Raw genomic sequence first — 16,563 nt, 5'->3', positions numbered from 1 at the left:
GCCCGGGTTGAAGATACTGGATTTTTTTTATTTTTTATTTTTAAACAACAACAAAGAAATAAATGACACTGAATCCATTCTCAGTTTATTGTCTATGGAAATCTGATGAAAAGTGGAATAAAGGGAGAGGAAAGAACAGAAATAAATTTATCACAGCTATCACTAATGATTGTGCTAAAACAGCATAAATTATGCATATTACCTCCTCTCTCTCTCCAGTAATAAATGTTTTATCATTTCCCCCCTACATTTAATGCTCTGTACCTTCGCCAGGGCAAAGAGGGCCCCCGACATCATCAATTGCCATTTTCACCAAAAATAAATAAATTAAAAAATAACCAATTGAGATCTAACAAAGAGCAACTTGAAACACAGTCAAGAATTTGATGTCATCTCAGCGTGATACAATTAGCACAATTCAAATTTCCGCATAACAACCGGCTCGATTTTTGAAAAACCCATTGTATTATTTTAATTACAATTTCCGTCTTTTCTTGCCTTTTGCTTGGAAACGCACAAATTTGCAATTACACACACACGCACACACACACACACACACATATATATATTTATATTGTACATGTGTGCCATGGGTACCGCGTGTACTCTTTGGCTTGTAAATTCTGCTTTAATAGACAGGAGTGTGTGTGTGTGTGTCTGTTTGTGTGTGTGTGTGTGTGTGTGTCGAGGGGCTGATACAGGACAGGCCTTAAAGGATGTCCATAGCCAGGATAAACAGGATCCAGGCAGAGAGAACAAACAGGGCTGAGCAGTTACACAGAGCAGGGCGACAGCTGCCTGGGACACAAGTAAATAGGGAAGAGGCCAGGACAAGGCGTGCTTGTGAACAAACAGGCCCCCGTTTAACACAGCATCACTCACGGCAGATTGGGAGGGTGTGAGGGGAAAAAGGGAGAAAGAGATAGCAGAGCGCACGGTGTGCAGGGAGAGACAGGGCGGGAGAAAAAGGAGCGGAAAAAAAAATAAAAAATAGAGACGAAAGTGAGTAGGAGGGAAGGGGGTTGGTTAGGGGGCCAAGACTGGCACAATGTGACATGCAATCCAGACATGAATCTCAGCATAAGAAACTCGAGGCTTCAGCAGAGATCAGCCAGCTAATAAGTATTCAAATTAGGCATAAATTTTACATGCCCAATGTTTAAAATATTCAGAGAAAGACTGTCTGATTGCCTTTACTTCGCTTTTATGAAAATTCTAATGGAGCGGAGATGCGCTTTATTATTTGTTTGTTTGTTGTTTTTTTTTTTTTGTTTGCTATTTTCCTGGACATGGGAACACGTAGAAACTACGACAAAGATTATTTGACATAAAAACAAGAGCGTTTGAATGCGACTTTTGAGACGTAAAGAACATTTCCGTGTTGATAGAAAAAGAAAAATTAGCCATGAGTTGAAAAAAAAACAACAAATTACATAGGCATGGAAATATATTCATCTGAAGATTTTGTTTAACAAAAAAATAATAATATGTTGGATTTACAGTAATACGCAATTATGCAAACCCCTACGCTCGCTGCGATAATCTTGACTCCCTCCTCCAAATAACAATCTCAACAATATGACTGAAACTTAATGATAATGCAGATGTATGCAAAGTATATTCGCAGAGATCAGATGGTGCTTTAACCTTAATGACAGCGGTGAGATAAATTAATTAGCCATCTAAAGGCGGCATTCAAATCTGCCAATTAAAGTGTCAATTAGAAACACAGCCAGGCTGCAATGAAGAGTGAGCTGCAGAGCTGCCGCTCCAACTGTGGGGGTGATGGATCAGTCACACGTGCGTGTGCATGCATGCACATGCACACACACACACACACACACACACACACACACACACACACACACACACACACACACACACACACACACACTCCAAAGAGGCAGACATTGACAATACTCAGCACCTGAGGGTGTGTGAGAATCTGCGATTGTGTGCTTTTGCATGTGTGTTCACCAAACACAATTTCTGGATGCCCTGTACTCTCTCCCTGAGGGTTACCAGCTTTGACCCCGGCTCTGGCTCTGCCTCTCCTGAACCAACTGGGTCGGAAGGAGCCGTGTCACCCCCCCTCCAGCTCCACTATCGAGCAGGGGGCCTTGCTACGATCTGCTGCTGCGCAGCTAATTTAATGTCGCATGAGTGAGGCTGCACAAATGTAAATTTGACATCCCATAAATTACTGGTGTCCTGCCTTTCCACATACAGGGTTTGTTTTTTTTTTTTCGTGCCAAATCCTCCAGCTATAAGCTTTTATTTCGGGAGAAGTTCGACCGCTTTTTTTCACGATTGAAAACACAGAGGGCCTTATCGCGCTAATACTAAAGTAATAATACGGCAGATGTTGAGCTCTGAGAGACACAATGAAACTTGCTTAAAAGAATCGCCGGAGAGCCGTGGAAAGGGAATTTGACCGAAACTGCAGTTCTCTATACATGCTGACCTCAATGACCGATGATTACTCCGCTGAAATAAAGGTATTTCCTGATGAGGGAGAGATTGGCAGGAGCAGACACTTTATTTACAATGCTTCACACCAACTCCAGCTATTGTCTCATTCTTGGTGTATACCCACGCTTGCTATTCCTCTTCAGCCTGTGCAAATATTTACTCTTGAATCTCGTACCACGCAAATCTGTCTCCTCCATCAGGTATGGAGTCTGACGGTCGTGATGACACATTTGGCCCGAAGATTGAGGGAATTTCATGCAACAAATGTGCAAGGAGAATTGAGCTTTTCGTTGCCACGCACACAGAGTCCCCCCCCCCCCGCCCATCCCAACACACACATTTTTTTTTTTTTTTTAAACATACACACACCTATCATTAAAGGGTAAAGAAGCAACCCTCCATCTTTGTTTGCAAGCTCTAAAAGCCCTTAATGTAGCCTCATTACCTGGTCTGTCTCCCGCTCTATCATGTGCAGTAAACACACACTATGACACTGGCCATCCATCTAGTGGGAATACACAGCTGTCTTCTGTCGGGGGAACACTGGTGAATTTAACACACACGGTGTGTGTGTGTGTGTGTGTGTGTGTGTGTGTGTGTGTGTCTCTCTCTCTCGCTTTCTCTCGCTCAGTATCTCTCTCTCTCACATTTCCACACACACCATTGTTATTGGACAGGCCTGAAAAGGGGACTTTTGCAGTTGCTTTTGCTATCAGCTCTTCCTGTTTCTGTGTCCTGAACACGGATCCATTCCCTCATTCTATACATGTCAGGAAAAAAAAAAAAAAAGATAAAAACGAAAACATTCTCTGTAGAAATAGAGGAAAAATTACCGGTAAAATTTGCGAATGCGGATATCGAAATTGTAATTCAGTTCGTTTTTAAAGGGAACGGCCTTATTTCTTGAGGTGTGTCAAATCAAAAAAAAAAAAAATAATAGTAATTACATTTCACAGTCTGCTGCATCTCCACAGTTCTCTCACCAAGCAACGATATGCAGATCCTTTGCTTGGGTGAAATTAATTCATCAGTGCCATACGTTACTATGCATGCAATGTAAAGCAGTAACTGGGCAAAGGTTCACATATTAGATACTTCAGATTGCTTAATAAATCAAAATGCCACATATGTGCTGACAAAATTCTGTACTTTAACCCCCACTTCATTTTAAAGCAATTTATTTGAGACCATGTAATGGTGAGTAAAAAGTTTTGGATAACTTAATAAGAAGCCATATAGAGATATTCAGGGTACTTATTAAATGTATAACCTTTCATTATGCTCCGATGTTTGCTTATACATGTGTTATTCTTACTGGTAGTAAGTTATCACTGCGCAGGGACACCACAAGTCGTTTATTACAACCTTCAGCTTAAAGCAGTGAGTTTGCAGTCAAAGAAAAAAAAAAAAAAAAAAAAAAAAAAAGACCACTTGGAAACCCATGTTCAACAAAATCCAGTCCTCCAGATTAAGAAAAGCAAGCCAGGCTGCCGCGATTTGGAATTAAAAGCTTCCTTTTTGGCACTAAAGGGCCACCATAAAAGAGCATTAATGCCCACTTCTTATAAACCTGTGTATGGTAATGGTTTCTGCTCTTAGATAGAGGTATTTCAAAAGTGCTCCAGCGGTGAATAAAGATTGCTTCGGAACAAGGGGACTGAAGAAATCATATTTACAAAATCAGGAGTGGGGGGCCAAATGAAAAGAGATGAATATGAATAATGGACTTAGGTTTTTTGGGATTAACATTATTCAAAGCAACAGAATCAAATGCGGTTATCTCCTGTCCAATGAGCCCTACACTGAGGAAGCCTCAGTCCGATTTCAATTCTTCATTTGAGCTGACAATAAATTGTAGTTCTGTGATAGGAGACATTCAGTCAAGAATGTTCAGAACTTAATTCGCTTCTATTTACAATAAGGAGATGAGACAGAATAAGATAAAAGACAGACTATTTGCCACTGTGCGCAAGAGTCCCAGAATGGAGTGAATGGAGTGTGTGTGTGTGTGTGTGTGTGTGTGTGTGTGTGTATGTATGCGAAAGAGAGAGTGTGTGTTTGTGGAGTACAGAAAAAGAAAAAGAAAAATGACAAAGAAAACCAGAGAAAAGAGTGTAAAGTGCATGTTCAATTGTGCGGCCTGCACAATGTCTCCTCAGAATCAAATGTACAAGAGGCACTCGTGAATGGTGTGCATGATACTATGTTAATACAAATTCATTATTTTATGAATACAACCTGCTCTGGAAAATGACAATGAGAAATATGTTTTTGTACTCTGACTATCTAATTACTGGTTAAAAAAAGAAAGTGAACGAGAGAGAGAAAGAGAGAGAGAGAAAAAAAAACATGCAATGAGACTTTTGACTAAAACCGGAGCAAATATTTTTCCGCTGAATTTTTAAATCTATTTGCTTTTTTAGCATAACAAAAACACAGAGGGAGGGAAGAAAAAAAAAAAAGCAATAACGCACTTCTTAAATTAATTACATTGCTGCAGCACATTCCTTTCAAAGAGAGGAGAAGAGGAGGAGAGAAACTAGTTCCCTTGCATTTTGATTCGCCCTATATCATTTACATATAACCCACTAGGCACCTTGTGCTGTGGAGGCGGGAGACAGCCCTGCCGCCGTGGCTGAGAGAGACAGTGACGACAGCCGATCGGTCGTCATCCATTTGCATATTTGCCAATTCCATTAATTAACTCAGCCCAACTAATCAGGGCTAATTGACCTATAAAGAGGGGAGGCTTCATTGTCTTGTCCAATCATCTTTATCGCGAGTAGAGGTGGTGCACAATTGAATGCAGGGGTGCTTCCGACCTTACTGTATTTATAGATCTCGAGCTTGGAAGTGCTCCAATTTGAGTTGACACGTTTTACTTTGTATCGCAACTTAAAGTAATTAGACTGATCAACAGAGACGTGAAGCCAAAGTTAGGGAGAACAAAAAAAAAAAAAAAAAAAAAAAAAAAGGGAGAATGGACAATTTCTTTTCAACTGGCCCGAGGGTTGTGTTAAGGGAAGACAAAAAAAAAAATACGGAGAGGGAATGACAGTTGCTGTAAGAGAGGAGGACGACCTCACTCCCCGGTCCTCTCCAGAGCGCAGCAGATCCAGCGAAACAGGCGTGAGGAGCCAGCCGCAGCCGGCGCAGCTACAGAGACATAGCTCATTGTGACGTTTCCAGTTATTTCTGGTTGATTAGGGCCATTATGTCTCCAGCTCTGATTTATGTTGTCATTCCCCCTCAGCAGTCCTGCATCGATAGATCTTAATGAATTGGTAAATAAGGGTGAAGATTGCAGTTGACAACACCGCAACATTCCTCATTCATACCAGACAAGATTTATGTAACCAATTAGGAGCATAACAGGGGTGACTGGTGGGAAGAAAAAAAAAAATTCCTTCCACAGTAAAATGACCAAAATCTAAACCACAACAAAATGAGATAATGGGACATCTTTAACACTAGCTTAGCAGGACGTTTTTCATGCCCGGTGGGGACTCTGAGGCTGTTTTCAGGTGAAAGGATCCCCCCCCCCCCCCTCCTGCCCACTCTTGGATTAAGAAATTGATTTTACAAAAACACACAAGGACTGCTCTGACAACGCTCACTGCTTTGCCACACCTCATCGTGTCGAAAAAACACACTCCGTAATGCACTCCACGTGTGAATAATGGCCAAACGAAAGATGTCGATGCAATCAACAGATTAAAAATGATGTCTTTGCCAAATGAAAAAAAAAAAAAAAAAAAACCAAAGCTCCACTTTCCCCAGCCCGGCATGTGAAGTGAATTCCCATTTGTTTGACACATCAAATAAAAGAAATAACAATAACAATCTGCTTTGTGCTTCACAATTTAATTATCTTCACTTCCTTTAGTGGAGATCTAGGTAAGCATTGGCACATATATAAAGGCTTCTTTATATTTAAGATAATAATAGTAATGATTAAAGAAGAATAAAAGTGCTGATCATAAATAGCCGCTGACAGGCCAGGAGGACCCATAGGGCAGGAGTGAACAGAGGTGGAAAATTAAAGCAGAGTGATACGGGAGCCGGCTGCTTTCAAACTCTCTCCCTTTAAGCACATGCAAATGAAGCCGTGCCGCTTAACTGCATCATTTATGTGGATAATAGCGGCATCATCATTACGGGAACTCAAATTAAATTACATCACAATTAGCATAACAAAGTGATTGGTTAAACTTTCAAAACAAATAACGTGGCTCTGCTAATGAACGGTGTTAATTGGCCAACGTGCATTCTAAATAAAACATGTAGGTAAACATGTGTTTTAGTTTAATCATTTTTAAACTCTTTTTTTTTTTTCCTCTCTCTCCTCCCCACAGGCTTTTTTTTTTTTTTTTGCAGGATGCGATAGATGTTTGAATAGTGTGGGGAAAAAAACAAAAACAACCAAAAACAAATGCAAAATAAAAAAAAATATATCCAAAACCGAGTATTGCCAGGGGGATTTGTAAGCTGAAATAAAAAATGTGTAGCATTTAATTTTATTGCGCTAAAGAACCTATTATATGCTAGACTCTAGAGAACAATGTAAATTATCTGCCTTCAAAATGGAGTTTGGCCAATTCTCCATGCGAACTAATCACATAGCTCATTATGCATTAGGGTATTAAATTATGAAGAGGAGTCCCTCTCGCATTCCTGCACAAAGCCCTATGAAATGTTAATAGTATCCCCACAATACCCCAATACCATGCCACGCTCACCGTCATCAATATTTAAGTAAACAAATTATCCTTCTCGCCTTTGATAAAGATAATTAGTGCATCACCGATTATCAGTCTCGTGACCTCTCTCCTCCTAAAAAACTAAACATCGGCTGCTGTGAGATTTGATTTTTTTTTTCTAAACAAGACAAGGAATTAAAAGCTGTGTCCTCACAAAACACACATCTGCATCTGATTAATATTTGAATATTATTAGCTTATGAGAGATTATACACTGGCTGTGCCCTGCAATTCATTTAACTATATTAACAGAATAGTGAATCTACATTCTGTCGTATTTAAGAATCAATGACTAGCTTAACAAACATTTCTAAAATGCCAAATAATAAAAAAACCAACAAGTAGAGTAGCAGATGCCCCCCCCCGCCCTCCACACACTCACACACACTCACGCGCACACACACACTTCCTGCCTAATAAATGACAACACACATATGTACACATGCACACTCATGCAGACACACAAAAGCACATCGCTCTGAACGCGCATACTCACTTATATGCATGCACACACATACGGGCACACGAGCCGGGCCATTCATCTGCACTAATTAAGCAGCCGATTATCAGAGTCTGCAGACCAAGGCTGCACAGTTACACAGTGGGACGACCAGCGGGGAAGACAGAAGACACAGCCCAGCAATAAAACACAACAATTAAACACGACCGACAGCCTGAAGTTGACTATGGGTGACTGTGGATTGATGGATGGATGGATGGTTCATGGATGGACAGATGAATGATGGACAGGGTCTGTCTGATTTTTTTTTTTTTTTTTTTTTTTTTTTTTTTACCTGAAGATGAAGAGTGCCAGAAAGCTTGACCAGAGAACAGAGTGCTTGCCTCTGCCACCGCCGAGGGTGTCGCGCAGCAACGGCCGCAAGTCGACTGGTGTCACTGCGTGGAGAGGCAACACTATCTGTGTCATCACTCCAGCCCTGTTTATGGGGGATGGCATCATAAACAAGCCAGCTCCCCCCCGCCATCCAACACCCAGCCCCCGCCCCAGTTCCCCCGCTCCCTCTCTCTCCTCTCCCTCTCTTGCCACCTCACCACCACCACCACCTCCACCACCACCACCGTGCCATTCATGCATACTTAAATCACTCTTGCCCCATTAAAAAAAGGAAAGCTCAGATGCCTCTCCTGACAATATTCTATCATTTCTAGTTGTCACTAAAGCAATTACCAACACGGGCCCCCCTGTGCACGTTGGACATGCAGGCCCGATTGGAGAGCCTTGAGTTTGGGGAAAGAAGGAAAAGAGTGGGAGCAAGGACAGTGGAGGGTGTGTGAGTGTGTGTGTGTGCATGACAGAGAGAGAGAGAGAGAAAGAGGGCGAGAGAGAGAGAGAGAGAGTGAGAGAGAGGAGTATGTGTGTGTGTGTGTGTGTGTGTGTGTGTGTGTGTGTGCCTGCGCATGCACGCGTGAATGTGAATGGAAGGGGGGTAGTGTACAAAATGGAAATTTATGACAGAGACATGGAGGCTTATTTCTCCCTCCTCACTGGAAATAATTAGACCATCATTTTTTATGCCTGCCGCTGATGAAATATATCACAATTACTGGAGAACACTACTTATCGTTTCATCCCAGTTTACTGGAAATGAGAGACATGGCAGTTTTTGGTCTATATTTGTCTGTCTTGGACTAGCAAATCCACTTTTATTTATATCAACAACTTGGAAAGGGATTAAAAATATATTTTTTAGGGAATTTGGAAATGTGGAAGTTGCTCTGTGTGTGTGTGTGTGTGTGTAGGCAGAGTGTGTGGGTGGGTCCTGTGAGTGAAAGAGAGTGTGTGTTAGTGGATCCTCACACAGGCAGTGCTGTGACTCCTCGCAGGATGCTTCCCGATTCTCCCCCTGCACTTTGCCTGCTCGCCTGCGAGGGAGCTTGCACCGCTCTCCCTTCTCTCGCTCCAATCACACATCCGCCTCTGTGAACACTCTCTCACTGGGTCTCTCGCTCTAATGAACGTGTGCGAACACACACACACACACGTATGCACACACACATAGACAGAGCCGGACTGGTTCTCTCCTTTACACTGCGTGTACCCCCGCGCTGAGTGGAGAACAGACGAGGAGTGCGCTGCTACGAGAGGCACATCTATAAACAGAGGTATGTGTCTGGTTTTATTCTAGTGAAGTTCGGCGCTTTTTCCCTCCGTGCTGCTTGTGTGCATGTCATGATGTGCGTGAAAGTGTCTGTATGTGTGTGTGTGTGTGTGTGTGTGTGTGTGTATAGCCGTGAGGAATGCGAATGGGATTACCGAGGGCTGAGCAGCAGTTTGAAGCCTCCACGTCGGGCTCTCCCGGAAAGTGTACGGGGCTCTTAAAAACAATTAGCCACATAACGCCCACCGCACCGCATCACAAAGCACTGCTATGATATCAAAAGTAGGCATCTAAACAAAATCACAAAAAAAAAAAAAAAAAGTGCACGGTAGCCAAAGAGACAGGGAGACTATGACAGATAAAATGACCTACCTTTTAAATAACGACAGAGAAATCCAATCTCCCCAGCCAAAATCATTTGAAGAAGTATTCTCAGAAGCCTGGAAGCACTATTGTGTATGAAAAATGAAGAGGAGGGAAAAAATGCCACTGGTGAAAAAACAGAGCAAGTGGAACAAAAAAAAAAAAAAAAAAAAAAAAAAAAAGGAGAAAAGAAAAAAGTAGAGAGAAACTAGCTGACGCGAACTGGTAAAAACATCACCGGAGAAGTATTTACAGTGGTATTTACAGTATTGTGAGGGGAGAGCACCTCTGCCTGGTCACGTCTGAGAGACAGTTGCCGTTTGAGTGCCGCCTAATTAAAACAAGTCAGGCAGCCCCGCTGGATTGTTTTGACGCCTGAGGACCAATAGTACACAAAACCAGTGGCTTGATCGGTGGGGTAGGGGGGCTGGTCGCGGGGGGCGGAGAGGAGGGGGAGGTGGGTGGTGAGAGTTGGCAGAGAAACGGTGTGTGTGTGTGTGTGTGTGTGTGAGTGTGTGTGTACTGCGTATGCGTATAGTGGAGGGGGTTAAGAAGAAGTGTTTTGTATAGGAATTTGAGAGGTTCGGGTCGGGGACCACAAAAGGTTCCCAACTGAGGAGTCCTTTGCACGCCAAAAGCTCACTTGTCCAAATACATTTTGGAGAAGCAACTGACCAAGTTCAGACATGGAGGAAAAAAAAAAAAAAACAATGCAAAAGAAAATGCTTAAGAATAGAACTGATAAAACATTTCACGGCTTTTCCACTCAATACAATTTTTAAGCCCGGTCGCCCCCCCTTAAAAAAGGGGTCTGTGCGATCGCGCGCGTGCGCGCAGTCCAATGTGATCAAGATATCTGGATGAATCACCCTTAATGAATTAGTTCAATATCTTCAACTGAACCGCAAAAACCGCTGGAGCACACTGCCTGCTGTAGAAGCCAACAAAAACTGTATCAGAGGGCTCTGACGTGCACGCTGTGATATATCGACATGTTTTCCTTACTGTAAACAATATGCACAGCAGGCAATGAGATGCAACATTGAAGGCTAATGGTGTTTGCCAACCCTTTGTCACTTTTTTAATTCTGCTCTCCCTCTTTTTCTCTCTTGATGCTCTCCTTTCTCCCCCCCCCCCCCGCTCTCTCTCTCTCTCTCTCTCTGTCTCTCTGTCTCTCTCTCTCTTGCATGCCACAGATGTTTTTCTTAGTCGCTCCAACAGACAGGAATCTATTGGAAAGAAAAAAGGCTCGGTCTTCCCCAGGAGAGAGGAGTACAAAGCCCCCAGTCTGCTCACAGCAGATGCAGAAAGCCGGTCCATCTGCCACCGGCTTGCTGTGCCACTTGGGCCTGAGAGATTTAATTCAAGAGGGGACTTTTTTTTTTTTTTATTGTTGTTGTTGTTTGTTTTTTTTTTTTTTTTTTACATGACTTTGTGCAATATACACAGAAAATGCAAGCACGTATCTAAATGTCATGAAAGTCTCAATTTAACTTCACAAATAGATGCGAGCGGGAGGTTAACCAGAGGGCAAGGACATAGGTTTTAAAGACACTCACCCACTGTAACAATGACAAATTTCTTTCGCCCCCCCCCCAACCCCAAACACAGGGTAAAGACCACTTGAACTTGCAGCTCTGAGCGGTTTGCTGCCACGATCTAGCAGCCTCTGAATTGCATATTATCTCCCGGCTGGACTGGAGCATATTTCTGCCATGTGATATCATTATTTCGAGACCGCCACAGAATAAGAGATGCATTTTCATTAACCTCCGTCTGAGTTCGGACGAGGGCAGGGAGATACAATGTGGGCCGACGCAGTAGACGAGAGAAATGTACGGACAAGGTGTGTGCAAAAGTGAGAGAGAGAGAGGGTGTGGAGGGAAAAAAAAAAAGGTTGTTGAAGAGAAACAAAAGGGGCAGGCGTTAAACAACTTGTGTTAATTGTTCTAAGTATCTACATTAAGCATTAAGCCAGTCATTTCTGTTCCAGCACTAAGAGCTTAAGGCTAGTCTGCTCCTTCAGCCCTTTGAATAATCTACTCGGAGTGCTTCACTGGAAAAGACAAACAAGAGGCCCCGAGCCTAAGAGATACTTGCTTCACTCGGGGAACGCTACGCTTCTTTCTACACATCTGTGACAACTGTGTGCCTCCTCCCTTCAGTTATTTATTCCCTTTGTCTCTTCTTCCAATGCATTTCTCTGCCAAGGTCAACAGAGACAAACAGGCCCACCAGCATCTTGATATGGTGCCAGCAGAATAGTGTGCAGAAAATGGTTGAGGGGGCGTGAGGGGAGGGGGGTGGACATGTGCAGTGAGTTCGCTGAGGAGGAGCGAGGGTGGCAACGGCTACCAACCCTGACGTGAGCGGTCAGAGCAGAGCGGCGGCAGAGGAGTCGCGTTGGATCTGTGATGCGGCGCAACTTAGTGACAATGATGGTGCCGCCCATCTCCTGACAGTGCCATCATTCCCGCAGTTTACGCACGGACATTAACTATTAGTTTTCAGGTTAAAGCCACCGTGAAGCGCGTCGCCTCCGGTGCGTTACACAAAAGCGTCGCCGCCGCCCTCACGTCTGTGCCGCTAAGCTACCTCGAAATATATGCACCGCTGTAAGGTTTGTCAATCAGCGGCGGGCCGTCATCAGTCAAAGCTATCACTTACTTAACCCTTAAACAACTTCTGACCAAAAAAAAAAAAAAATCCTGAATAAATGAATTCAGAAAATTCAAACGGTGTGTGCGTTCCAAATAAAAAACAAAATACAAACAAGAGTGAAACCTAAGACAACACCGGGGTTTATCTGACCGTGAGGCTTGCACTTACTGCAGCCTCGGGGCATCAAGGATTTCACTCTGTATTGGGAGGGTTGCCATTTGACTAGCCTCCTCCCTCGCATTTAAAAGCCAGTCGGGCAAAATGTGGTGATTTCATTGTCTGATAAAATATGTTGGACTGCTCCTTATGACTTGCGCACAGTGATAACAAAGAGCAAAACATCACACATATGAAATGGAGCACACACACACACACGCACACACACACATATACACATCAGCCATATTCATTAGTTGTCACACAAATGTTCCACAAGCACAATTCATGAACCACTTAGCCCTGCTTACTGAAAAAAGCCAAATAAGGCATAATGAGGGGGTAGGGCTCTTTTTAGTCCTGGGCAATGTTGATCACACGATTTGTTGCTTATGGCCAAAGAGCAGAGACCATTACGGACCGGTGATTATATAAGTGGTTGGAAGGCAGCACCATTTTAATTTACTGTACTTAAGCACTGGGGTATCCATGGCAACTTGCCTTGCCCTGTTCAGGAAACCCTAATGAAACGCCTATTAAGTGGCTGATAATGACAGCGTCCAAATATATTTGCATATGTATTTCAATAGGGGAAAAAAAAATAAGGGCCGCGAATGAAAAAGAGGTCCGATTGCCGGATTCGCAATTACAGATGTTGTTCGGCCGTTAAATGATGATATACAATTCGGAATTTCAAGTGAGTCGAATGAATACGAAATTTGGTGACCGTGTCAACGAAATAAATGTGCCGCAAGTGCGCTCGGGCGAATTTTCTCGAGATGTTTTTTTGGCGACGGTGTGAATTGAGACCTCATTGCCTTCCTCCGGGACTCTCGACATGGGACTTCCAGTTGTGACTTTGGCCGAGTGCCCAACAGGACATCCCTAAGAGAGTGTTTGCTTGACTCTATATCAACAGCCCAAGTAAGCAGCTGGGGGGAGATTCTCCAGCCAAGCCTGGCCTCAGATTCCTATTGAAAATAAACCAGGTCGTACATTCATCGAGCCCAGAAATATCAACACGCTCAGCAAGGAGCCACGTATAGCACTCAGCGGCGTTCCACTGGTCCCTCTCCAAGGTTTAATGATACCTGCACCTCCCCTCCAGCTGCTTCTGCCTACACTGCTGCTACTCACAGATGGCAAGCGGGTGGGAATTAAAGTATACATTACATGCAGCAGAAAAATAAAAAGAGATTGAAATGACAGAAATCAGACCGTTCAAGCTGACCGGGTCTCTTGAAAGGAAGGAGCTGGTAGAGTAGCAACAGACACTTCAGGTTAAATTGGCACTTCTGTGGCTCCTCTTAACCCACCCTCCCAACACAGATACGCGCCAAAAAAAAAAAAATTCTTCAAAAGCATATGGGAATTAAACGAGTTGCTGAAATCAAAGTCTCAGCCGAGCCAGGTAAATTTAAACAAGCAAGTACGGCTCGCAGCAGTTTACCAGTTCTACACCTGACTGGAATTACATGAAAAGGGGGATTTTGGCAGGCAAATTTATATTTAGCAGTTATAGATATTATCCGACATTAAGGGTGGCGACATTCAAACGAAATCCCCAAACAGAGATTAGTACACACTGTAGTCATTACTTTATTTTTAGTTGTTGTTTTTTTTTTTCCATCTTCATGGATGAGAAGTTGTTAAGATTAAATAATAACTCTGGAAATTTGAGATACAATAGTCATTTCGTGCAACTAGATTTCCTGTCGGTGAATTGGAAATCCATTTATGACAGTGATCCGTAATGTCTGAGAGCCCACAGGAACTGCTGTGCCAAAGAGATTATCATTCCCAGAACTACGGCTACACACTTGAATGGGAGCAGGACAAGCTCCACTGGCAGTCAAAAGAGCACAACACCTGTACGCCGCGCCCATTCTCTAAAATGTGTCGGTGCATTTTTAAGAGTAGCGGTGAAAAATAATACCGCGCGAGATGACAGAGGGGTTGAAAAAAAAAAAAAATCAACTCAAACAGCGATCATAAAATCCGATAATGGAGGAAACGGAGGGATTATCTCAAGAAAATATAGAAATGTGGAGCATTCTGCTATTTGGGCAAGGGAAGGAAACCCTCTGATTACCTCTGCCTTACTGCTGACACAGTGGCTATCCATTCATGCCTAAAACAGCATTCAACTAGACACCAATTACACCGAAAAAAAAAAAAAAAAAAAAAAAAAAAGAAATCCTGATGAAATTAATTCAGGAAAATGGCATTCCAGCAAAGAATAATAAACTCATTATATGGACATTTCGAACTCTCTATTCTCTTCACCGCGGCTAATTCAAACCTAATTTTTACTAGCCACTAATTTGCGGGCGAAGGATAGGAAATACATCTGGAGGTAATTTTTTGTCAGGAACTGAGTCCAGCGGAGGCTATGATAGCCCTCCCTCCTTCTCTCCCTCCCTCCCTCCTTCCCTCCCGCCTCCGAAAAAAGTCCGAAAATAAAAGAGATGGACAAGACATTAAGAAGGAACTATTAAGGAACGGTTTAGAAGAGCGGGACTTCCGCGCCGACGAAGTGACACGCAAAAATGTTTTCATTATGTTGTCACCAGACACTAGCCGCAGAGGATATATAGGTGCTGCAGGGAAGCCCATAAATAACAAGGGGAAAGAAACTGTCAGGACATGTGAGACTTCATATGGTTCAAGCTTGTCCAAGCAGCTGTGTTGGTTGAGGATTTAGTATTTGGCCGCAGAAGTGGAGTTTCTGGATGGTATGAAAGGGTGGGTTCGGTTTTGACGCTACAGTTTAGGTGCTGTGCCCGATCTGGACGGCGGCGGGTTTATGAGAACATCTACCTCTCAAGTGACCGGCTACATCTGGCCTGCCTAAGTGGTCTGTCTAATAAATGGCGCACTTTCGTAAAGATCCCGAGTTTCAAAGCGTACAGTAAAAGATATCCGGCTGTATCGGTTTCACCGTACGTATGCGAGCTTTACCGTTGTTAAATGTCGTTTGTCCCGACGTACGCGGACGCATTTGTCGGACGATGCCGGAGAAAAACAAAAGCGACAAACTAAAATCGAGCGGAGAGCGTGAATTGTAAAATGTCGCCCCTCCCCACCCCCCGACACACAACCCGAACAATCGGGCGCGGTGAAAAACCTGCCTGGATCCTTTCCACGCCGGAACCCCCCCCGTTCTCAACTTCAATCCTTTATCACCCCTGCAACACTAAATGTATTTTCCAAATGAAAATAAACGGACTCCAACCGGTTTGAGGCAGTCATACTCTGGAATATGAGATCAAATAAAGGCTTCTGTGGAGGCTGAAAGGCGAAATGAAATGGCTTCTGAGGGGTGATGTACCGAGTAATAAAATTACTCCTTTATATCTTCCTAAACAGCACATGTTCCCCTGGAGTGGGCGAGGACTTCACTTTGGTCAAACACAAGTATGCGAGTGACAATTTTTCCTTCAGGCAAGATTCCCCGATACACTTCTCGAGACTTGGCGAACTGCAATTTTCTTGAAAATGAGAAACTATTTCAGCAACAAGTTAAGCGAAACTTCCCAAGTTTCACTTTGATGATGTGGTGGTGCACGCTGACATTGAAAAGGTATGTTCCATTAAAGTGGAACAGCGGGATGATTCATAAGCGCATTGCTTTTCATTGAGTTCAAACTGGGCTGAAATGTTGAAAATGAACAGTTGTATTTTACGCTCGCATATACAGTTGATTCGGAGCTGACCATGATGTACCGCAAACACCGAATCGTCTCCGGGATGAAAAATGTCACTACTTTGAAATTGGTTAGCTATTCCAGTTATACAAAGCACCATTCCATTTGACATTGGGGGGAGGGGGGGATTTCCGACAAAAGTATAAATCGAACTACTTAAAAATCATGCAATTGATTTGTATTCTTAAAAAGCTGGCCACAACAATATGAAGATGGACTTTTTTGCTGGAGCAGAAGAGCTATATTAGAGGTAATTTGCAATTGGAGAGAATACATTATAATTCATTATACAGTGGCTATTAAACCTTCAGTAAAAATGCTTTA

General features: G+C 43.1%; 1 protein-coding gene across 7 annotated transcripts in view; it reads right to left on the bottom strand.

Moving 5' to 3' along the window:
• The window catches only part of foxp2 (forkhead box P2), a 96,911-nt gene that overhangs the window by 57,375 nt on the left and 22,973 nt on the right, over positions 1-16,563 (bottom strand). Inside the window, exon 1 of one of the 7 annotated variants that reach the window (XM_086147084.1) lies at positions 9,725-9,915. The exons of 4 other annotated variants lie outside the window; for them this stretch is intronic. The gene's annotated coding sequence lies outside the window, so the exon portion shown is untranslated. Of the gene's footprint in view, positions 1-8,026; positions 8,147-9,724; positions 9,916-16,563 lie in introns of those variants that run through there. 2 more of the 7 variants (XM_086147086.1, XM_086147081.1) reach the window with 2 other exon arrangements.

Source organism: Fistularia commersonii, chromosome 5 (assembly GCF_037954325.1).
Source record: "Fistularia commersonii isolate RoL2024-O1a breed Wild chromosome 5, RoL_Fcom_v1.0, whole genome shotgun sequence".
Classification (NCBI taxonomy): Eukaryota; Metazoa; Chordata; class Actinopteri; order Syngnathiformes; family Fistulariidae; genus Fistularia; species Fistularia commersonii.
Note: the sequence above shows the minus strand (reverse complement) of the source record. Positions and strands in the feature narration are given on the sequence as shown.